Source organism: Lagenorhynchus albirostris, chromosome 12, assembly GCF_949774975.1.
Source record: "Lagenorhynchus albirostris chromosome 12, mLagAlb1.1, whole genome shotgun sequence".
Lineage (NCBI taxonomy): Eukaryota > Metazoa > Chordata > Mammalia > Artiodactyla > Delphinidae > Lagenorhynchus > Lagenorhynchus albirostris.
In genome coordinates, this window is record NC_083106.1 from 59,523,210 (window position 1) to 59,548,704 (window position 25,495).

The window sequence follows — 25,495 nt, forward strand, 5'->3', positions numbered from 1 at the left end:
TAATCACCAGAGGCTAGCAGCCTGAAGCTTATGTAATTTAGTGAGCTCATTTTAGGAAAAAGAATATAAGATTACAAATCAAAGTTAGATATAAATGTGAATATTTATTTAGCACAAGAAAAGAAATCACAACAAATTATTGGAGTCTTGAAAATTGAGCTTACTTTTGTAAATTTATCAACAGTGCTTGTATAGAAATCGTTCCTGGTGGAAACAGTTGAATAAACTGCAGTAAAAGCATGAAATTTAGAAAAGTGCACCAACTTGTAGAAAAAAAAGTTTTGTGTATCAATAAGAAATGATATCACTCTTTTTAGAAAAACAAAGGGGGAGGGATTGCCAAAGCACACACAGGGTTGAAAATTTTCAAGCACTGTGCAAGTATATAGGCATCTTTTCACTCTCCTGTATTTATCGACACTATCAATGACAACACTTAAGAGATTGTACGTGGGTAACGAGGAACGCATAACCTATTATACAGCTCAAATGTCAAAAACCTCCCAGGGTGTACTAGAAGCCGGGCAGTCGTGTGAAGAGCAAAGTGGGTGGTGAGGACCTGGACAGCAGCAGGTCCTCTGCTCCTCCCAGTGGTTAGCCATGTGGGAATTAGCCCAGCAAGGCCAGATTTTTAAAGAAATGCTGAAAATCTGAACCACTAAGAGAAATCCCTTAATTTTTAAATGTTGTTGAGAACTAAGGCACAATTTTAAAAGGCACTGAATTGGCAAAACAAAACATGTCTGCAGGCCATCATAAGTTCTCTAACACATGGAGTATTCACAGATGACCCTGAAGTTAGAAACAAATATCTATATTACAGCCTCTTATAGTATGTCAGCTCCCTAATCCAACTGTGGCCTTCTCAGTAATACTTTTTATATATCTATCTTTGAGCACAGTGCCTTCCAGGAATATCTGATTCACTGCTGAATCCTCAGCACCTAGTACTCTGCCAGGCATGTAGTTGAAGCACAATACATAGTTGTTGAATGAATGATTGGAGCGGGCTCCATTAACCTCACAGATGAAATTCAAGACCACATTACTAGATGAACAAGGCAAGCCAAAAAAAATTATATATATATATATATGTATAATATATATATATGTATAATATATATACATACTTGTATATACACACAAATAGTATCATTAATTCAAGTTTAAAATATATAACACAATATTGAACATAGTCTATAGATTCATACATATGTAGGAAAAAATATGAAGATATCCACAGAAATGATCAAGACAAATTTAGTATGGTGGTTACCTCTTAAGAAAAGGCTATCAGGATTGTGCAGGCATGCATAGAAGATTTTAACTATATCTGTAATTTTTCTTTTTCACCTTGGGTGATGGGTACTTGAAATCAGTTACATTCTTCTTAACTTTTTGAATTACTCAAATATTTCATAATAGTTATTTAAATAAACTTTTTAAGTTGGGAATAATTTTAGATTTACAGAAAAGTTGCAAAGATAGTATAGAGAGTTCCCATAAACCCTTCACCCAGTTCTCCCCATCTTATGTGAGTTAACATCTTACATTAGTATGATACATTTGCCAAAAGAAAGAAGCTGACATTGGTACATTACTAGTAACCAAACTCTAGACTTTATTTGCCTTTCACCAGTTTTTCCATTAATGTCTTATATCTTGCTCAAGGATCCAGTCCAGGGAACCACATTGCATTTAGTTTTTATGTCTCCCCAGTCTTTTCTGATCTGTGACAGTTTCTCAGTCTTCCCTTATTTTTCATGATCTTGATAGTCTAAACCTACTGGACAAAGATTCTGAAGTGTACCCTATTCTGGTGTTTCTTGCCATTTTTCTTATGTTTATATTGGGGTTGCAGATTTTCTGAGACGAAATGACAGAAGTGAAGTGCCCTTCTCATCATATCACATCAGGGGTACATGTTATTTCACATGATAGCATTGTTGATGTTAACTTTCATCACTTGGTTAAGATAGTGCTTGTCAGGATACCTCACCATAAAGTTACTATTTTCCCTTTCCTTACTCTATTCTTAAGAAATAAGTCACTAACTCTAGCTCACCCTCAAGGGGAAAGTGTGGGAGGGAAAAGGAGGAGCAGAATTAAGCTCTACCTCCTGTTGAGGAGTATCTACACATAGGTAATAATTTTTTGAAAAAGAAAATTGAGTGTAGCATAAAAAGAGAACAGGAGACATAAAAAGTGAGAAGAATTATACTGCCAGAAACATCCAAGACTTTTCTGTGACCTGTGGAGACAATAGTATCTCCTATTTTTAAGATAAACACATGTGCACATTCAAAATGTCAAAACAGTCTCTTCTGTGAGTTATTTCTTCCATTCAAAGAGTAACCAAATTTTCTAACAGGTAACCATTCTCTAAGCCTAGATACTAATACCTGCTTTAATAGATATGAATAGTGGTTCTATTTAAAGGAAATTGTTCCCCACAAGCATTCAACTACTTATTGTATTCAAGAGAACGGACTGGCACTGTGAAAACTTTCTTCTAAAATATGTAGTGTTAAGTACCTGCCCACCAAGGATGCCACAATCTGGTATAAGGGAAGGGGGCTTAGAAGTTTGAAGATAAGTGCCCACATAACAACAGCACAAGTCACACTGGGTTTATTGCCATGAGAGAAGTACTAATTCAGTGGTATATGAATTTGGATGAGAAAAAGACAGACTTCAACTTAGAGGTAAGTAGTGAGACTGTGGCTCACTGTGTATCACCTCTAGGAAATTCTCTGTCTCTTTTCAGAGAGTCACAATATCGGAGATCTGACATCTTGATCAATTTAAATGCTAGGTCTTACAACAAACTTGTAGTTACCAGGGAGGAAGGGTAGGGGGAAGGGATAGTTAGGGAGTTTGAGATTGACATGTACACACTGCTATATTTAAAATGGATGACCAACAAGGGCCTACTGTATAGCACAGGGAACTCTGCTCAATATTGTGTGACAACCTAAATGGGAAAAGAATTTGAAAAAGAATGGATACATGTATATGTATGACTGAATCTCTTTGCTGTACACCTGAAACTATCACAACATTGTTAATCAACTATACTCCAATAGAAAATAAAAAGTTTAATAAAAGGAAAAAAATGCTAGGTTCTACAATAGAGTATACCCATAAGAAAGAAAACCAGCATTGCTTTAGATATAATCAATACCAGAGTACAGAAGGTAGAAAGTAGAAAACTAAAAAATTACCCTCTAGAGAGACAAAGATTAAAATCTTCACTGCAACAGTCTACTACTCAAAAAAATACTGGAATGACTCCCATTCGTTGATATAGCAATCCTCTCTTCAGCTCTGTGCCAACCTGTATTATCATACTTTTCTTATCTCATTTCTCACCAGTTTCAACATGGCCCACTGCTTCTATTAATTCAACTGCTTATTCTACTTTGCTCACAGTTTTAAGATGGGGCCTCCATGGCCTATATATTAGTCAGGATCCTTTTCATTACAAATAATTTATGCCCAATTCAGATAAACTCAAGTAAAAAAGAGCGAGAGCAAGAGAGACAGAGAAGGGGGATGTGGTAATTGGCTAACGTAACTGAAAATTCGGGGCAAGTTCAGGACACTGACTCTGACTTTTGGCTCTAAGTTCTCTCTGGATGTTTCATTCTCAGGCATGCTCTCCCTTTAGAGTGGTTCCTGGCTGCTCCAGGGGCACATACTCACAGCGTAGTAACCTCAGCAGAAAGAGATCTTTTTCCCAGTAATTCCAAAGCCCCAAGATTGAATCTTACTGGATGGAAGGGACATATTTTTGAACCAACCATTGTGGTCAGGAGAGGAATATGCTAATTTTCTAGGCCTAGATCACATCTCATTTTTAACTTTGAGAAAAGAAAGGTAGCAGGCACATTGAAACCATCAGGACTGAGACATAGAGGAACGGTGTTCTCCAGAGTAAAATATGTTTATTTCCATAATCATAAGAAGGCAGAGTGAGTACCCAGTGGGCAAAAACAATTGTGTCTACCTTACCCTGTCTGTGTCACTCTCCAAGTAGAATTCACACATTTTTCTCACCTCCTTGGGTTACTCATATCTCTGCTGTTCCTCATATTGTTTTCACATGAAATTTGTCACCTGCTCTGTCACTTGAAAGAGTTTTACTTATCTTTTAATAGCTTATTTATGTGTCCCCTCTTTTGTTAAGCCTTTCATTAATGCTCCAGTCATGTAATTGCTCTAAGATTCCACAGATCACATGTTCCTCTAAGTGGTATATATTCCAGTCTATCATATTAAGGTAATTTGTGTAATACAAATTATTTGAGGGCAGAGAAGGTACCATACCCATCTTGGTTTTACTTGTCTTAAAGCAAAGTGTCATATGCGAAGAAGTCACTAGATAAACATTTGCTGAGTTAAGAGACATCCAAATTTTTCCACCTCAAACCTCTTCTCCTATTAATTCTTTCTGACTTTGATCAACCATGTCTGAATCCCTCTCCATATTTATATATGCTTTTGGTGCTGCTGGCTTTGCCAGTCTCTTAAGTCTCACAGAATCTACTTTATCTTCACCAATGGGTTCAGCTTTGTTCCAGTCCCTAGGGACTATAGGTCTATGTTGAGTTGAGATGGAGGAATTTAAAGCATTCCAGCCAAATACCTAGAGAATTGCATTAACTCCTCTGTCCAAGCTTCTGCTTTGGTGACCTACATGGCACCTATTTCCTCCAGAACTGATTCTGTATATATTCTGTGGGATTATATATATATATATATATATATATATATATATATATATATCTGTATATTAAACAGAGCAAGGTTTTAGAGTCAAAAGATTTGTGACCTCAAATAAACTACTTAATCTGAGTCTTGCTTGTTCATCTGTGAAAGAGGGATTTTTTAAATACTTAACTTCACAGAGTTTTCACAAGGATAAAACAGAATAACAAACATAAAGAGCCTAGCAAAACATCTGATATATGAAAAGTAACAAATGTTAGCAGTCTGTACTAAAAGGACAGTGGACTAACTAACCTGTCTCCCTTTTCCACTACAAAATCTTCCCATCAAGGAATCTTGTAGGGATGTGCTCACTTGCATGACCAAAGATCATATTAGATAACTGAAAATTTAGTTGCTGTGATCAAAGAACCTCCTGGAAATCCCAATGGAACAAGATTTCTTCTAGAGAACCCAACCCAAGTGCAAGTCTATTCCTTAAATTGACTGAGCCTATATCTTCCTTCATTATCCTAAAAACCTGACAAGCTAAGTCCCCAGAGTTTATAGATGGTCCCATTTTAACCTGTGGTCTAAAACCACAGGTTTTAGACTTTTTTCTAAGTCCCATACTTGGGATTCATGCCTTGCTAATATCTATGCTTTGCTCTGATCATAAACAGAACTATACAAGCCAATGCTCAGCTCCATAACCAGGATCCACATGAACAGGTGCAAAGAACTCAGAGATTTCCCTAAATATTCTTGGGGTAAATATTAGGTTATTAAGGAGGCAAGGGGGAAAAATGCATGAAACCATCATTTACTGATTGTTTTACTTCTCATGGCAAAACATAGTAAAAAAAAATCAAAGAGCTGCTATTGTCTATGATTCCCAGGAAAAAAGGAGACTTCCTTCTAAAAAGTACAATATAGAAAAGGGATAAAAGAATAACTTTACAGTGGAGAAATCTGACAGACACTTTCTCGGCCAGGTGATATGAGCGATAATAAGTCATGTTAATCGCAAATATCCTTAATATGTACTATAAGAATGATCTTTTTACTTACTTTTGTGGTCTTAGTCTCAAAAACCCATAACCAGGGTAATCATGAGAAAAACATCAAACAACAGTGGAGGGACATTCTACAAAATACCTAACCAATGCTATTCAAAACTGTCAAGGTCATGAAAAACAAAGGATGTCTGAGAAACTGTCATTGTCCAGAGGAGCCTCAGGACACATAAAAATTAAATGTAATGTGGTATCCTAGATGGGATACCGGAACATAAAAAGGACATTTGATAAAAACTAAGAAAACTAGAATAAAGTATGACATGCTTAATTCCCAAAGCAATGAATTGTAACAGCACTTGTGAAACGCTGTCTACTACAGAATCTTATTAGAGACTCTGTCCAGGGATTTAATTGGGGGCTAGTATGGTCAAGCTTCTCAAAATTGATCTACAGAGTCAATAAAATTCCAACCAAAATCTACATAGTTTTTTTTGTTGAATTTGACAATCTGATTCTAAAATGTATGCAGAACATCAAAGGGTCAAGCATAAACATTCCAGAAAAAGAAGAACACAGTCAAGAAATTTGTTTTACTAGTTAGGTAGAATTACTTAAAACCTATTGCAATTAAAACAGAGTGGTATTGGCACAGAAACAGACAATTTAACCAATAATGGATCAGAACAGAGAACCCAGAAAGGGTACCAACATAAGGAACTGTGATTTAGGATAGACCTGATTTCACAGGATGATTATTTGAATAAATGGTGCTGGAATAGTTGGTTGTCATTTTTAAAATAGGAATTTAACTGTTGCCCCCCACCAAACACAAAAATCAAACCCAGATGGGTTAATGTAATTGCATAGGAGCAAGAGTGAACTCTGGAGGCCAGTTAGGACACTGCTTTAGTAATACTGGCAGGAGATCAAGGTGTCTTGGACAACAGTGGCAGTGGAGGTAGTGAAAAGTGATCAAATTCAGGGATCTGTTTGAAGATAGAAAACTTGCTGATGAGGGGATTTATGCCAAAGATGAAAACTCAGGTTCAAAGATACCTTTGGGGTTCTGAGCAAAGCAACTGGATGAATGTGTGTGCTGTTTATTAATATGGAGAAGTCTAGAGGAAGAGCAAGTTTAGGAACAGGTGGAATTCAAGAATTCTATTTAAGAAATGCTACCCTAAAGTGCCTATTAGACAATTCAGTGGAGATGTTATGTGTTCAGTTGGATATATATCTAGATCTCAGAGGGGAGGTCAGGACATATGTCACATTTCACTGATTCTATGATATACTTTTCTCATACCTCAGTATCTTTGAAATTTGGACATGCCTTGCAATCAAGGTTGTCTTACAATGAGAATTGGTAACATATATTTTCTTTCCTTCTGGTATATAAAATAACGATTCATCTTATAATCAATAGGAACTTAGATTCTTTGAATTATATGGAATTTGGGAGACATCAAAATATAGAAGGCATTGAAATCATGAAAATGTGAGATCACTCAGAAAATAAGCAGAGGCAGAGGGGGAAAAGGTAGAAGAATGAGCCCTTGGATACCTATAGGCCTGAAAGAGGAAGAGAGGCTGGTAAAGAAGAATAAAAAGGATGGCCAGTGAATCAGGAAAAAAAGCCAGGAGTCAGTAGTGTCTTGAAAATAATGAAATTATTTCAAAAAGTAGGGAGGGAGTGATCTGCTGTGTCAGATGCTGTGGAGAAGATAAAAAGGCAATGAAGGTTGAGAAGAAAGAAAGAAAAATGAGACACTTATTCTATAGTCAAGAGTGGTTCAGAAGAACGGTGGGAAAAAAGCCGGGAAAGCAAGAAGAGCCAATGATGTCTTTAAGTCATTTAGTGCATTTACTGTTTTGCTTTTGTTTTTCTTATTCCAACTAGAATAGAATATTCCTTAAGCCAGAGATCTATGTTTTGTTTGTTTGTTTATATTCTAAGAGCCTAAAACAGTGTCAGATGCTCTAACAGTATTTGTTGAATTGAACTGACCCTTTTCATGAGTTTTGCTATAAAATAGAGCAGAGAAATGGAGCAATAGCTGGATTTGATGGTATTTTATATAAAGAATGAGTGGCATTCTGGTAGCTTTTTATCACAGAACACAAACCAGCAAATGGAAGTTATTGTAGGGCAGATTTGAGCTCAAAATAAGCAAGAACTACTTGCTTCTTAAAATATCCCAACAAAAGAGGAGGTTGCCTTTTGCAGAGGGGTAGTGAGTGTATTATTACTGGCTCAAAAAGATAAAAAGCTATAAAATAGTACCCGAGGATGCTGGATTTTTAGAGAGGTTAAGGAGATTATTGGACAGAAAGTTGAACGGAAGTGCCTTCTAACTTTAATATTTGTCTTTTCAGAGTCACTGCAATTTTTAAATCCCAGATTCATCTCGTCCTCTCACTTGGGGCATTCTGAACCATTCCGAGCATTCTCTGTTGGGGAATGCAAATGTTTAAATTCAAATCAGAGCAAAATATAATTTTAAAGGTAACCTTGCCATGAAAAATAATTTAAGCATTTCAATATCAATTTTAATTATTTATGACCAATTGCACCATTGCATTAACATACATAATTGAGTGTTCTCTTAAATTAAAAAAAAATTTTTAAAGAATGAAAGGGGGCATTCAGTTATATTCAGAGACTTGTACAATTGCGTCTGCTTGTAAAATCTCCCAGCCTTTATTGCATGAGTCTCATAACTATTTCAGAGACAAATCAATTATATTACAGAAAACTTTTGCTACTATTACAGTAGTACTTTGAGTAAGTGGTAAAATCCCAGAACTGAACTTCAGTACTAATCTATTTAATCCTGTGTCTGAAGCAGTCAAAATAATTTCAGTGAGTGATTTGTTAAATTTTGAGTGTCTAGATATATCTCACAAACTTTACTTAAATATTAAATAACATTAATTTTCTAAGATATCGTTCAAACAAAATGAAACTTTTCTCATTATTAATGTAAAGCACGATAAAAGTTATCAAACTGTCCTTGGATTCTGAAATATGTCCTCTATAGCATGCTGTAGACAATCTGCTGTAGAAATCCTTCTGCTGAATTTTTCTCTGCAGGCTGGCTGCAGAGCCATGAATAGGTTAATGAAATGCATGCATGGAATGAAAAAACAAATTATAAGTGGTAATTCAGCCACTAAACCTTCGCAAGGCTGGGGGGGGGAATAGGAAAATAAAGCTAATCTTATTTCATTTTTCTTTATAAACTCAAAATGTCACCTCATAAATCCCATTTTCTGTTTCCATAAAGAATCTGTGTTAGAACTATTGTTTATTAAAAGTTCTGCTGCCATATGGATAACTTTAAAAAATCTCCCACCAAACCTTTACTATGTGCAAATATTCAGCAATTTTACATTCATGGTCTAAAATTTTAATTCCTTTCATTTCCTCACACATCAACATGGTGCACTATGTAAAGGAACTATGTAAATATCAGGACCTTGAACTCTGGTACAAGAACTTCTTTCAAAATATATTTATATGAACCACAAACAATACAGAAAATTTTCCTACAAAATCATGCTCCTAGCTACCAGTATTTTGTTTTCTAGAATGTCTCTGAAGGCTCATAGACTGGCTTAGATTTTTAGCCTAGCAGATTAATAATGTACTGTAAAATGTGAGGCTGCCACCAAAAAATACATTTGGCACACCATATACAAGCCCTATATTAAAACATCTTGGGATATGTAAAGAAAATAAAGTATATCATCTATAATTCTACACATACAAACAGCAACATCAGGATACCTAGTTAAAAACAATACCACATTCAAATGAATACAAAAAGACAAGATCTATATAAAGTTATGAAAAACTTTGCAGTGTGATTTTAACAAATAATGTGCTTCTTATTTAGAACAAAATAAGAACTCTTAGGAAAAAAAACCTGAAATGATCAATACCAAATTCTACAGAAATATAATAAATGCCTCCATAACAAATTAAAATCTAAGAAGAGCCAACACATTCTCATGTTCCTCTTTAAAAATGTATAACATTTTCCTTTCCTAGTGGCTTATTCAGTAAAACTCACAAAGCCTCTGCACACTGGCCTTTATTTTCATCTTAAATTGTAAGAGTATAAGAAAAATTTGATGTTACCATATTTTTCATCTGAATTTTCCAAAGAGCTGCTATTTTTTGACCTAATAATGATAGATCAAATCCTGCTTCAGTGTCTATTTAAAAATTCAGATAGAATCAACTCAGAAAATATAATGAATTTCTTAAAAAACCTACTAGCACTTTCAAAATTTGCCTTCTAATATTTACAGTGTAAGCTCTTTAATATGCACAACTTCCAACAAAAAACACAAGCTTTGAAAAAAATCTTGGTTGTGTCAGATTTCTTGAGAGCCTTTCACAGAGGGCTCCAGGTTCCTATCATGGACTATAAAGAACGGTTTAGTCGCAAGAACTTTAATGCTAACATCCTTAGAACTCAGTGAAAGACAATGGCCATATTGTAGGAAAAAATTCCATTAATCTTTATTTATGTATTAAATAATTATTCTGCTTGAAGCCAAAAAGATTTATTTTTAAACTTCTGAGGATAGGAGAATAGCAGGTTTGTAGATCATTTAGAAATATATATATATTTTTTAAACACAATCCATATAAATGGCCTTTTGGGGAGTTCATTTAAAATTTCCTACTGTGCTGTTTAAGCACGTTCATATTAATAAGCAAATGCATATAATGAAAAGAAATGGTCCACGGCAGCAGTTAAAGTATTCTTTGGTTGCTGTATTGCAGCAAATATAGCTTATATAAAGGGCTATTAGGCTTTCAAAAAATAGTAACTTAAATTCTAAAGAGAGGCCAAAGATCACTTACCTTTACCTGTAAACCTAACTCAAATTCTAAGAAAAGGCTAAAGATCATGTCTACCTGTAAACCATCATTGGAGCCTGATTTCTCATTTGTACAAAAGAAAAAGACTTTTTGAAATACTGCTTTTGAATTCATCATTTCAAATCAGAGCCATGATAAGTTTGGGTATCAGGGAAGTAGACACCATGATGAAGAATGGAAAAAACTGGCTTATCTGACTTTCTTAGTCCCTGGTATTTTTTTTTTTTTTTTTTAGTCCCTGGTATTTGAGCCTTGAGTCTTTGGGAAAAAAAGCATACCATAGCATCTGTGTACACTAAACTTTTTTAACCAGGTTAAAAAAAGTCAATCTAACTTATATTTCTACGCTTAAAACTGTCATGACATATTTAAAGCTATCAGCCTTAAATATCACACACAATTGTCTATCCTTATTTATCCAAAAATGGCATTTGCTATTTTTTCATAAGTAAAAACCCTCATTTTTACAACCAATTTACCAGCAACACATGCTAAAATAGGTTTAAGTAGCATTATGTGTACGTAATGATGGTGTTAGGATGAATACCTGATAATTAACAAATCAGTCTAAGTTTGGGGGGTATTTTGCTTGTTTTTTTAATGCAGATAATTGACTACAGAAGTAACACAAATTAAAAATAAGAATCACCTATGTATTATCATTCACCTCATAGCTAATCTTGGTCCTTTCTTTTATCTGCTGGCAATCCAAATCTATGAACCTCTAAGAAAGTTAACCTTTAAGGAAAGGATCTGTGTCTTAGGCCACAATTTGCTACATAGCCAGGAGTAAAAAAATGGGATTTGGAGTCAGAAGACCTGGGACCAAGCTCTGGATGGGTAATTAAGTTAATCACTAAACTCCTAAATATTTACAGATAAGGCTCTTATCTGTAAAATGTGCCAAGCACCACCCAGTTCCCAAGTGATGCTGAAGTTAAATGAGATAGTGTACTGCTGAGCAAATAATGGGGCAATCAGTAACATTTTTCCTTCCTTTAAAATAGGAACATAATCTCTAATAAATACTTACTCTTCCTTTTTATTGTTTTAAATAGCATTTAAGAACGAAGTAAAGAACCTACACTTAAATAATATTATGGTTTATAACAAGAAAAATCATCACTACCTTACTTCAGAAACTGAGAGGGAAGGAAAAAACTGGGTTCATCCTGCATCTCAAATTGAAAGATGGCACCTGGATGGCCTGAGGGACTTGAGGTCCCATTCCTCCTCACCTTTTACATTTCTTATTTTTATCCCAAGGCTCTATTATCATATTTTCTAGATCACATTTGCATACTTTTTGTAGGATATTACTCCTGAAAACAAATGATAAAGCAACAATTCCAACTTACAGAATTAAGTGGTCCATGTCTGAATACAGCAGATGATTGGGTTTTAAGCTATATTTACTCCTTAATTATTTTAAAATAAGTTATAGATCAAAGTATTAATGATGCATATAAAGAAATGAAATAGCCAAAATACTTCTACAGGTATATTTATAAGTCCAAAATTATAGATACGTTTTTCCTCTTATAGTCACAGTTATAATGTATTTTAAATATTCATTTCAGAAATATTTGAATGCCAGAATTAAAATAACCTAGTTAAAATTACCACCAAATTATATATATATATTTTACATACATAAAATATGTAAATATACATACTTACAGCTATATAATCTGAGTATGTATTTCTTTTATAAAAGTTTCAGTCTTAAGGCACTCTTTTTAAACTCTTTTTAAGATATTTCCATAATTAAGTTCCTACAATGTGTCACAAAAAAATATGAATTTCCCTGATCTAAAATGGTCGTAACACCTTTAAGTTTGAAAAACTTTTCACTACATATGTTAAGCTAATCATTTTTTATACTTATAGGCAGTTCAATTCCAAACAATTAGCAAAATAATTTATGCCATTTTTTTTTCACATTTTGATGTCAAGGGGCTTTATAAAAACACTGTTTTGAAAGTTTATTTTCTCTGTGGCTTAAATGTCATATCTCAGAATGATATTCTTTCATTTTCTAAAGTTCTATTTTTTCAAGGGGAAAAAGTGTATAAAGGTACTTCCCAAAATTAGGTGTTTAAATTATTTGTCTTTAAACATATATATGTAACAAAAAACATTTGGAATCCTTAATTATGCACTGGCCATATTAATATTCCTAATATACACACCATATCCTATTCTTCCTATGTATATAGAATCTTTAAACTGAATAGTAAGAGCACAGGTTCGATTAAAAATAAGATAAACGCTCCTTGTTTTATTCTTAAAAGGCAAGCAAGTTATTTCTTTTTAACTAGAAGGTAAATGTTTTATGATTATTCACTTGTTCACCATCATTAATATTAAAAAATTAAATCGTGTAAACTTATTTTATTAGGTGATAGGTAAAAACATATCAAAAGTTGGACAAATTGTATTTTCATTAAGAAAAGTAAATAAATATTTTGAACTCCAAAATTTTTTATTATAGATTGCTTTTAAATATCTATTTTCTCTCTGAATTCAAAATGATTGACTTGAGCACAATATTAAGTAAAAAATAAAACAGTGCTCCTGCCTGAAAGACTCCTGAATAAACAGAAAATTATTTTTGGTTTTTCCTCTTGATCAGATATGAAATATTCTGAGACGCCACCTATATAATTTGATAAAAAGCTTGATATCTCCAAATGAAAATAGGACTCAGCACTTTCATTTTTCTGTCTTTAAAGGAACCTGGGTAAACAGATTTTTTCAAAAAAATGAAAATCTCAGGCATAAAGGTGGCAGTAATGAAGCAAGCTTAAATATGCGCTGACCTTTGAAATGAACTGCAATCTGCGTTGTTTGGCCAAGGATCTGACTCTGTTACTGTCTCCATCTATTTCTAGCATAAAAGATGTGGGTGTTGGAGCTGCTCTGCTCTCTGGTGGATGTTGACAGCATGGCTGCAAACACACAGCAGCCTCAAAAGAGACAGCTACACACCATGGAACAGAAAAATTAACCACACAGCCCTCAAAGACAGAACTACAAGCATTGATCTGTATTTTCTTAAAAACCCAATAGCAAAATAAACTATAAACATGTCTCCATTTTCTAAAAGCAGTATATTTTGTATTTAGAAGAGCACTACTGTTAGTAGGAGGATGTGAATTGACAATATACAAAATTATTAAATGATTTTAGAAATCACTAAACATCTCAGCTAGTTTTGAGGGTGCCCACACAGAGCAGAATACAGCCTCAAGAAACACACCTTTTGAATTAAATATATAGTGGGATTTTAAACAATTGCCAATGTTCCTGGAGTGACGTATTTTGCTTAGGATAAACACTTCACAGATAATTATGAAATACTGAAGGACACTTCTTTTTAAAATGATGCCTAGGAGTTATAAGAAACTTCAAAATATTGCCTAGTACAATCTCCTTTACCAGTAGACCATCTGAAGGTCTGTGTCTCAGCTTTATCAGCTATTACTTGGTCTGCCTTTAGAAACTCAACTTTAAAAAAAGAGACAATGCATGCAAAACACTTTGAAGAATAATAAAGCTACCACAATTTGCAATATCACGATTAAGTTAAGCGAAGTCTACACTCTTTTACATTCTATTCCACAGTCTATAAGCAAGCACTTTTACATGAACCCAAAATATCTCATAATAAAATGTAATACGTATTTCCTTGTTCCAGTTTGGCATAAATGTAGTCACTAACTCAATAGACATTGACTAAGATGTCCCACTGTGCTCAGAATGCTAAGAGAAAGCTAGTATAAATAGACTCATTTATAAAGGTCTGTCACTGTTACCTTTCTTCTTAATATAAAATATTTTGTGGGATTTCTATCCCTTGAATAAATACTAATACTATACATCTTTCATGTAGGAAATATGGTCCTTACAATCAAGAATTTTACAGTCTTTGAAGAGAGTGGTATATATGCAAAAAAAATGTAAATGACACAAGTCAATATCCAATCAAACATTTGAGCATGTAATATAGTTGCACTTGATATGATAGAATCAAATGCTGATATTGGAATGAACCTGGACAATCATTTCTCACCAGTATCTTATTTTCATTTGGATAAACTGTTCTAATCCCTGAACGGAAAAAAAAAATTGAAAATAATATTTTCTTGTTGGGAGGAATGATTCTTAAAATTAGTTATACTAAAGGAAAAATAAAAATATACATATTGCAAATCCCTGATCTAGCAATTTTTAACCTCAATAAAAAAGATTATTTCTATTCAGTAGTAACCAGAGATTTTGATTAAGTTATGCCTCCTAGAGGGAGAAATTATGAGAAACCTGGATATAAAATACTGCTTTCTTTATGGTGTGAAAAAAAAAATGTGTTTGGGGGAATTCTACGATACAAGTGAGTTGGAAATTGTTTATAATATTTCCTCTCTCATTCAGCAAATTTTGGATTTCCAAGGTATATCCCAGAAGTCACATCCCTCTAAATGAGTAAATAATATAGGTGCAATTTTTTTAAAAATGTCTTGTTGTACCTAAGTGCACTGCAGGACATCTGGCACGTTTCATTTTGAAATGATGTTTATCCACAGAAACGCCATCAGTGAAAGATGTATTGAAAAGCTGAAAGTCTATTAAGGGAGTATGGGACAGCTGCATACATTCTGTATAAGGCCATGGAAATGACATAGCAATACCCCATCTGTGGCTTTGGTTCACAGAGCTCTGAATAAAAATTCAAGATCAAACTTCACTTGTAAAGGAAAGAAGAATGCTAAAAGAAAGGTAGCATTAATAGGCTTCATATATAAAGGTCCGTCACTGTTACCTTTCTTAACATAAAATATTTTGTGGGATTTCTAAGCCTTTAATAAATACTAATACTATACTAATACTAATACTAATACTTGATGTTATGTGAAAAACTACTTGTGAGGAACTGTAATTTGCACTTTTATAATTTATGCCATTTGTGAATATGCTTAAAACTTGCAGAAGTGTCAGGAAGGGGCAGGGCAGATGTTGTTCAAACTTCCCTATTTGGCCCTGCCAAGTCCTTCATTCTGGACCTACAATACTCAGCTTATTCTAAACTCAATGTCTCTTAATGGAGATTACTAATCAAGCTGATTCATGTGGTAGTTTAGGAGGTGGGGTCATTCTTTTTTTGGTGGTGGTGTTTCTAAAGAAAGTTTAATGCTCACAAAAGCCTCAGATTGACAGCTCCACAAAATGGAAATTCACAGAACAGAAGTATCACATGTGAGGGGGATATAGGCTCCCCTTATGTTAACCTGCCAATTCACAATTTCAACCTGCGAGGATCTGCTACCAAATTCAAGAGACTAATTCAGTCCCTGTGCCCTTTCAATCCTTTGCCACTAAGGAGGCCAATTAGTTTCAACTACACTGGTTAGTTTATGTCTGTCTTTATTTTTTTCTAATGGGGGCATTTTCTCTCCATCATTTGGATGATTTTGACCCCCAATTCATTGCAGGTTACAATAAAATGGCTGTCAATCACTTAAAACCACAGCTTAATGCAAACCAAGGCCTGAGGTGAAAAGTTCAGTCATTAGCTATTGAAACCATACAGCTCCCCATGAGGGTGGGTTTTGTAATGTTCATAGGAAACAATAATGGTAAGAATAATATTAATAAGTTTGAAATAATATTGCAAACTCTATTTAAAAATAACATAGTCAACTAATTAGCAAGTCTAGTTAGCCTCAGTAAACGTCTAGTCTAAAAAAGTCATCAATTCCAAACTCTTCTTAATCCATGTACACTTCTTGTGTACTCACAGAATAAATATATTTCAGAAAACTTTTGTTTCAGTAAAGAATTAAAATATGCACCTTTTGGACAAATGACTTAAATTTCATTTTAGCCTATATTTCTAGAAGATAAATTCTCAGTAATGCTAATAGAAGTGCAATGTTTAAAAAATGTAAAAGAACTTCTGAGCTTTTTAAGTTGACAAATGAAAATATTCTGTACAAATACGATACTACCAATTCCAATACCAGGACACCAGAGGAGAGCATAAAGCTAAAGGAATGAACAAATGAATTTAAGAAATATTCATTATTATTAGGACATCTGTGTTTATTTTTTTCCCCAAAAGTAGAAACAGATGAAGTAACATTTTAATTCCTAACTATGATTTATTTCTGAAAAAGGAGCTAACAGAGCGGGTTTTAATAGGAGGAAGGGGAACAAAGAGTCTGAGGCACCTGAGGGAAGGGGCTGTGTACAATGAAGGAGGAAAGACCACAGACAAGAGATTGATGCTGAAGCCTCAATAACATTAGTAACATTTATGTTATTAATATTTATGTTAATAACATTTCCTTGGTGAATAGAGAATCTGCTATGCCACAAGTACTCCACTTGACACAAGGCTAATACGGCTTACACATTCCCAAATAAACAATGGATCACAAAACAACATGCTGGAAATTCTAGATAAAAATTGATACTGTTATTTGGTAAAAATATATATCTGAGAAATCCGTATTTATCTCACCAACTTCAGAAATTTCTAAGTTCCTTTTATTTTTTTCTCTGAACTACATATTCAGGGACTGATGACTCCAGTTTTTTCTAGTCTACCTCTAGAGGGCAGTAGAGAAGACAAGAATAGTACTGTGGTTTGGAGGCTAAAAAAGGATAGACACTTTTTAAAAAAGCAAGCAAATTAATAATACAGCATATTCAAGGACTGATAGGCATTTTGTGTGTACAAATCCTCAAAAAGTACTTGTTCTTTTCATAAGCCAAAACAAGCAATATTATTTGTTCTACAATCTACTACAAGCACCGTTATCAACACTTAGGACAACATCCAGAAAGTATAACTTAGAGAGTCAGAACTCCAACCAAAACTTATTCCAAAAATAATTTTTTTGAGTATATACATGAATAACATTTTTTAGAAACTTAGTCAAACTTATTCAACAAAACTTTATAGTGTTAGTATTCATACAAAGACCTCTAAACTGAAAATGACCACTGACAATACCTAACACTGTTAATATTACAAATAATAAATCTGCTTTTATTTCCCGTTATGTCTTTGGATGGCACTTACAGATGTATGATTTTTTTAACTATTTTAACTATTTTAGACTTAAAAATAAGTTGCAAAAATCGTACAAAGAGTTCCATATACCAGTGTTAACACCGTACATAGCCATAGTACAGTTACCAAAACCACGACATTGACATTTGTACAATAATGTTAACTAAACAAGACCTTATTCAGATTTCACCAGTTTTTCCACTAATGTCTTTTTATCTGTTCTAGGATCCTATTCAGAAGCCCATACCGCATTTAGTTGTTGTTTTCTCCCCCTCCCCCCACTTCCCCCCACCCTCCGCCGCAGGCTCCTCCAATCTGTAGTTGCTTCTCAGTCTTTCCTTGTCTTTTATGACCTAGACACTTTTGAATTTCTGAATTGTGGCAAGAATATCACAGAAGGGATAGTGTGTTCTCTTCATTAGGGATTCATGTTGTTGACATGTATTATAATTAGTTATGCTAAACTTTAGCACTTGGTTAGGGTGGATGTCGGAGATCTTTAAAGTTAGAAACTTATTTTCTCTTTTACACCAAAGTATGCAGTCCTTTAGATTTATTTAAGAATAAAAGTTTTCACACTATCAGCCAAAAGTCGAATATCCAAGTTAGTCACTCCATAATATTTCTTGAGAAACAGTATATGTTAGCACTATGCTAGGTGAGCTTATTAAGAAGAAAAAAAAGAGATTTTACTTATATAAATATTATTGCTTACATTTACTTTCTTTGTAAGACCTGAAAGCACTTCTTCAGTATAAGGACATATATCCTGATAGATCACTGTTACATTCGCACTAGCACTCCACTCATGATGCTTTTTGCCTGCTTGCTTTTTCAGGTCAGCTCAGAACTGTCCAGAATCAGAGAACAAAGAAAAGTGAGCTTCAATTCACGTTCTCTAATGTCCCCGTATGTGGTGTAGTTGCAATAGAATGATCCTAGATGGAGAGTAACCACAACAGTAGGTTGACTTTGGGTACCCAAAAACAACCCCTAGACACGTAAAGCGGGTGTGAGACATCGGTTCTTGGTGCTAGAAAATCTCTAAGAAATCCTCAACAGATCCTTCAGGCTGTGTCAGCAACCACTGCCTTCTCCAGTCCTCCAGGTTTCTTCCAGTGGAATCACCATCTCCCATGCTTCTTATTGTCCAGTCCTAATGTTATGGACACTGCAAAGCATACCCTGCCTTTCTAGTCTACATCAGATAGAAGCAGTAGCTCCTCCTGTACAGCCCTACTTCACTTGATGCCTCTTCCATTAATCTGACACTTATTTCTTGACATCTTTTTTCTGACTATGCTGTGAGGTCTTTCAGGATATGGATATGAGATGTATTCATATTTGTCTCTCCAGTGCCACCAAGCATTATTCCCGTACTAACACTCAATAATTGCTTGCCATGGCATATACCTGTCCCTTGGTTACACATGGTTCAATCATTTTGGGATACTAGAGAAGATTCTGTTAGTCCTTGTGAATAGGATAGTACTGAAAGAAAATTCTGTTGAAATAGTCGTCATCTGAGGTTTCCAAAAGTAATGATGAATAACTTTCCACACAATACTTCTTTTAATTTTTTTCCTTTTAGCTTAATTTTAAAGTCCCACAAAAGCACAGCAGGCTTTGTTCCACTTAATATTCAATAGAAAATCAAGACTAGAAAGGCAAAACCAATTTACTTTAGCTATTAATTATAGAGGTTAAAGAAAAATATGACTTCCTTCTCTTATTAAGTACATCAGTATACTTCCTTAATCACGTCAAAAGCTGGATTTGGCCACTACTTAAATAGCTGTAGGCACTGTCTCTCTGCTGTTCTCTGGACACTACAGTTGGGAGTAGGGAAAGCACAAGAAACCCATAGAATTCCTGCTCAGAAGAGAGGAGACAGCAAGAGCAGAAATCTTATCAAGGAGAAAGAGAGAGAACTCAGAAGGACTCTGGCATTGATCCTACAGGGTGAGACTCTGGGAGGCTGACTTCAACTTATATTTAACCTATATTCATACCTATTATTTACAAATCATGTGTCTAGTTGAGAGAGAACTACAGTTTACAGTGAAAATTAATTGAAAAGGATTTTCATTTTAGGGCATTTTGTGTGCTGCTTTGTTTTGTTTGGAGATGAAAGAAGACAGATTATTGAAAACCAAAATTCATACATGCAGACATTGATTCAGATCAGTTTTTTTAAGCATCATGGCCTTTCTCCCCAGTTAACTCTGTCTCTGACCTTTCTGACCTTGCTCTTTTCCCTCTTCCACCCCATTCTCTATCCCTCATACCCATTCCAGTAACCACAAGCCCCACCTCTCATTCATTTTAAATCATCCTATCTCAAATTTAAAACCTAGATATGACTGAAAGCCCATTATAAGCCCATCACTGGGCTTATATGCTGAGAATCCAAAGACAGTGACATAGCCTCTAAGTTCCAGAGTGCTTACCAATCTCACTAAGGAAATGAACTTTTCCTCTTATACAATAAACCAGAACTATATATATGGACATAACACAGGAGACTATGAAGAAGAAGAAAAAGGAATATCTAACTTAAAGGAACAACTCCAAGAACTAAAAGCTACCAATGAAGCTGTAGAAGATAGACATGATAGATATTATTATACAGAATAATAAGGAAGAGAAGCCCTTCAGTCAGTTCAACAGTCTTATACTATCAAAATTCTATAAATCCCCTTTTTTTAGATTTTAGTCTCTAGATTTCAAATAAAAGTCTGCACCTTTAATCTTCTAGAATACATAACTTTAAGGGAAGGACAAAGCTGGTATGAGCAGAGGTTACAGTAACCCTCCATTAAAACATACACATGTTCCATATTTGTATTTTTAGACCAAAAACCTTCAGGGCAGAGGACTAGTTTGTTAACTCTTCTAAAATGCTGGCTTCACAACTCCTGGCACACACACACAATTCTCATTACTGTTGGGATAAATACTGTTCAGATACCAGTGGAGATTTTGGACTTAATTTGGATGGACTATCATTTACTTTTAGAATTTACTATGACTAGAATTTACACTTACCCTTAGGGATTATGTCATTAAACTATATATGTACTACTTTTTTTCCTTACTTATTTTTGGACTAAACTGCTTAGCATTTTCTCTTCTGGAGAACAAAAAACAGTGCAGGATTTTGAGTCTACAACAAGTCTCCTCGGTGAGATCAGCAGCAAAAGAGAGTCATGTTTTATGGTTATTACTCCTCAGAGTGTTGGACTTTTGTTGAATCAGCTTTTGCATTTCAGATTCTTAAAACTAAAGTATGTATCTTACAATAAATTAGCAACATACAAAAATTATTGCTTAGTATAGGTCATAGTTGCCTCCAAATTTTGCTAGTCAGGCAAATTTTTAAATTTTGCATCCATCTTTAAAGTCTAACACAGAGAGATAAGCAGATAATTCATAAGTTCATAATCCTTCATTAAAGTCTTCCCCAAACCAATGTTCTGAGTCATTTAAACAATGACAAATTGTTCATTTCTACATTTTAAAAATTAGAGTAAAAATTTAATTAACCACACTTATATGAAGTCACCAAAAGTCTCATCATGTCATGTCCAATAAACATATATGACAGCACTTTAGTAACTCAGAACATTATATGTGTGTGTGTAATCAGTTTCAATTAATAATATATACAAGCATCTCCAGGAAGAAAAAAATTAACCTTTGTACAAAGAAATATTAAATAACAATTTAATGAAGAGCCAAAGGCTATCATACAAAACTTAGAGTTAAATACAATTTGATTTATATTATCCTAACCTCCCCAAAAAGTATCTTGGGGGGAAAAGTTGAAACAAAAAAGGCAGAATACTGACCACTGTCGAAGCTGTATGATATATACATGAATATATATACATATATATGCTGCCTTCTCCTTATTTGTACATATTTTTGAATTTCCCATTATAAAGAGAAAAAAGTAAATAATTAAGAGTTACAAATTGGTATACAGTACTTCCACTTCTGGCTAGATGCATTAGATGCACTTTTCCTTATTCCTCCAAGAAGAAATATACAATCTGAATAGACCTATAAAAAATGAGATTGAATTAATAATAATCTCAAAAAAAAAATCCAGGCCCAAATGGCTTTATTTTAAATTCTACCATACATTTAAAGAAGAATTAATAACAATTCTTCACAAACTATTTCAAGGAATGTAAGAGGAAGGAACACTCCACAACTGGTTACATGAGGCCAGTATTACCTTGATACCAAAAACTAATGTGGTTCCTATTCAGAGTGTAGGTGCTTGAAGGGGAGGGGCCAATAATCTAGCAAAGCACACAAGATGATGTAAAGTTACAAAGTCAATGAGCGCTCTCAAGAACTGGAATCTGCTACCATCAATATGGGTAATGAATGTTACCAGGTGGAAGAAAAAAAAATACAGATCAATATCTCTTACAAATATGGATGCAAAGCTTCTCAACAAAATATTTGCAAACCAAATCTATCAACATGTAAAAAGAATTATACACCTTGACTGAGTAGAATTGAAAACATACATAGTGTATTCTTCAACTAAAATGGTATCAAACTAGAAATCAATAACCGAAGCATAATAGGATAATTTATAGACATTTGGAAACTAAATAACACACTTCTTAAAAATCTATGGTTCAAAGAGGAAATCTCAAGGGAAATAAAAAAATAAACATTGACCTGAATGAAGATGAAAATACAGTGTATGAAAATCTGTGGGACATAGCTAAAGTAGTACTGAGAGGGAGGTTTGTCATCCAAATGCATATATTAGAAAAGATGAAAAGTCTAAAGTCAATAATCTAAGCTCCCACCTCTAAAAAGAGAGCAAATTAAACTCAAAGCAAGCAGAAGGAAAAAATAATAAAGATAAGAGAAGAAACAAATGAAATTGAAAAAACACAATATATAAAATCAATGAAACAAAGAGCTGGTTCTTTGAAAAGATCAATAAAGTTGGCAAATCTCTAGCAAGACAAATTTTAAAAAGAGAGATATAAATCGTCAATATCAGTAATGAAACAAGGGATATTACTACAGATTCTGAAGACATCAAAAGGATAATAAGAAAATACTGCAAACAACTCAATAAATTTGACACTTAGACAAGATGGACCATTTTCTTAAAAAAATACAAATTATCACAACTCACCCAAATAGAAATAGGTATTATGAATAGCCTTATAATTATTAAGGAAATTGAATTCACAATTTAAAAGCATTCAATATAAAATCTCCAGGACTGAATGGTTTCACTGGAAAATTCTACCAAATGTTTAAAGAATTAACACTAGTGCTACACAGTCTATTCTAGAAAACAGCAGAGGTAACATTTACCAATTCATTTTATGAAGGCAATATTACTCTGATACCAAACCAGATAAAGACAGTACCAAACAACTACAGAACAATATTCCTCATAAATAGAGGTGCAAAATCCTACAAAAATATTAGTAAATAGAATTCCAGCAATATACAAAAAGATTATACACCATTGTGAGGTAGGGTTCATTCCATGGATGCAGGACTGGTTTAAAATTCAAAACTCAATCATTGGTATCTACTATATTAAGAAAAATCACAAGATCACATCAATCAATGCAGGAAAAGCATTTGAAAAAATTCATTACCCATTCATGGTAAAAACTCTCAGAAAAATAGGAACAGAGGGATATTTCCTCAACATGATAAAAGCATCCATAAAAAGGAAAACAAAAAACTATAGCTAACATTATACTTAATGGCAAAAGACTGACTGCTTTCCCTCGATAGCAGGAGCAAGGCAATGATGTCCACTCTCACAACTCTTATTCAACACGTGCTACAAATTATATCCAGTACAATAAGACAAGAAAAGTTAATACAGGCATACAATGTTTTATTGCACTTCACTTTATTGTACTTCACAGATATTGTGTTTTTCATAAATTGAAGGTTTGTGGCAACTCTGCGCTGTCAGATGATGGTTAGCATTTTTAGCAATAAAGTATTTTTAAATTAAGGTATGTACATTGCATTTTTAGACATAATGTTATTGCACACTTAGTAGACTATGGTATAGTGCAAACTTAACTATTATATGCACTGAGAAACAAACAAACAAATCATGTGATTCACTTTCTTGAGATATTTCCTTCATTGTGGTGGTCTGAAACCAAAACTGCTATATCTCTAAGGTATGCCTGTAGGTATCCAGATCAGTAAGGAAGAAAGAAAAATGTTCTTAATTGCTGATAGCATGATTGTCTGCATAAAAAAATCTAAAGGAATCTACAAAAACAACCTCCTAGAACAAATATGTAAGCTCAGCAAAGTCACAGGATACAAGATAAACATACAAAAATGAATTCCATTTCTATACACTAGTAATGAACACATGGACAATATTTTTTAAATAATACCATTTACATCCACACCAAAAAGATGTAAACGCTTAAGTGTACATTGAAAATATGTACAGGATTAACATGTTCTATATCTTGACTATATAAATGTCAATACCCTGGTTGTGACATACTACGCTAATTTTGTAAGAGGTTGCCATTGTTGAAAACAGAGTAATACACAGAATCTCTTTGTATTATTTCTTACAACTGCATGTGAATCTTCAATTACCTCAAAATAAAAGGTGAAATTTTTTTAAATGTATACGTAGGTCCCGTTTGTTTATTTTTGTTTTTATTTCCATTACTCTAGGAAATGGATCCAAAACAACAGTGCTGTCTGTGATTTATGTCAAAGAGTTTTCTTCCTATATTCTCCTCTAGTTTTATAGTATCTGGTCTTACATTTAGGTCTTTAATCCATTTTTTAGTTTATTTTTGTATATGGTGTTAGAGAATGTTCTAATTTCATTCCTTTACCTGTAGCTGTACAGTTTTCGCAGCATCACTTACTGAAGAGCTGTCTTTTCTCCACTGTATATTCTTGCCTCCTTTGTCATAGGTTAATTGATGATAAGTGAATGGGTTTATTTCTGTGCTTTCTATTCTGTTCCATTTCTCTGTTTTTGTGCCAGTACCGTACTGTTTTGATTAATGTAGCTTTGTAGTATAGTCTGAAGTCAGGGAGCATGATTCTTCCAGCTCTGTTCTTCTTTCTCAAGATTGTTTTGGCAATTTGGGGTCTTTGTGTTTCCATACAAATTTTAAATGTTTTCGTTCTAGTTCTGTGAAAAATGCCATTGGTAATTTGATAGAGATTGCATTGAACCTATAAATTGCCTTGGGTGGTATGGTCATTTTAACAATATTGATTCTTCCAATCCAAGAACATGGTATATCTTTCCATCTGTCTGTGTGTGCTTCATTTTCTTTCATCATCATCTCATAGTCTCATAGTTTTCAGAGTCCAGGTCTTTTTGCCACCTTAGGTAGGTTTATTCCTAGGTATTTTATTCTTTTTGATGTGATGGTAAATAGAATTGTTTCCTTAATTTCTCTTTCTGACCTTTCATTGATAGTGTATAGAAATTCAAGAGAATTCTGTGTATTAATTTTGTATCCATCCTAATTAAACTTAAAAGCTTTTGCACAGCAAAGGAAACCATAAACAAAATGAAAAGACAACCTATGGAATCGGAGAAAATACTTGCAAACAATGCTACCAACCAGGGATTAATTTCCAAAATATACAAACAACTCATACAGATTACTATCAAAATAAAAAAACAACCCAATCAAAAAATAGGCAGAATACCTAAATAGACATTTCTCCAAAGAAGACAACTGGCACATGCAATGATGCTTAATATTGCTAATTATTAGAGAA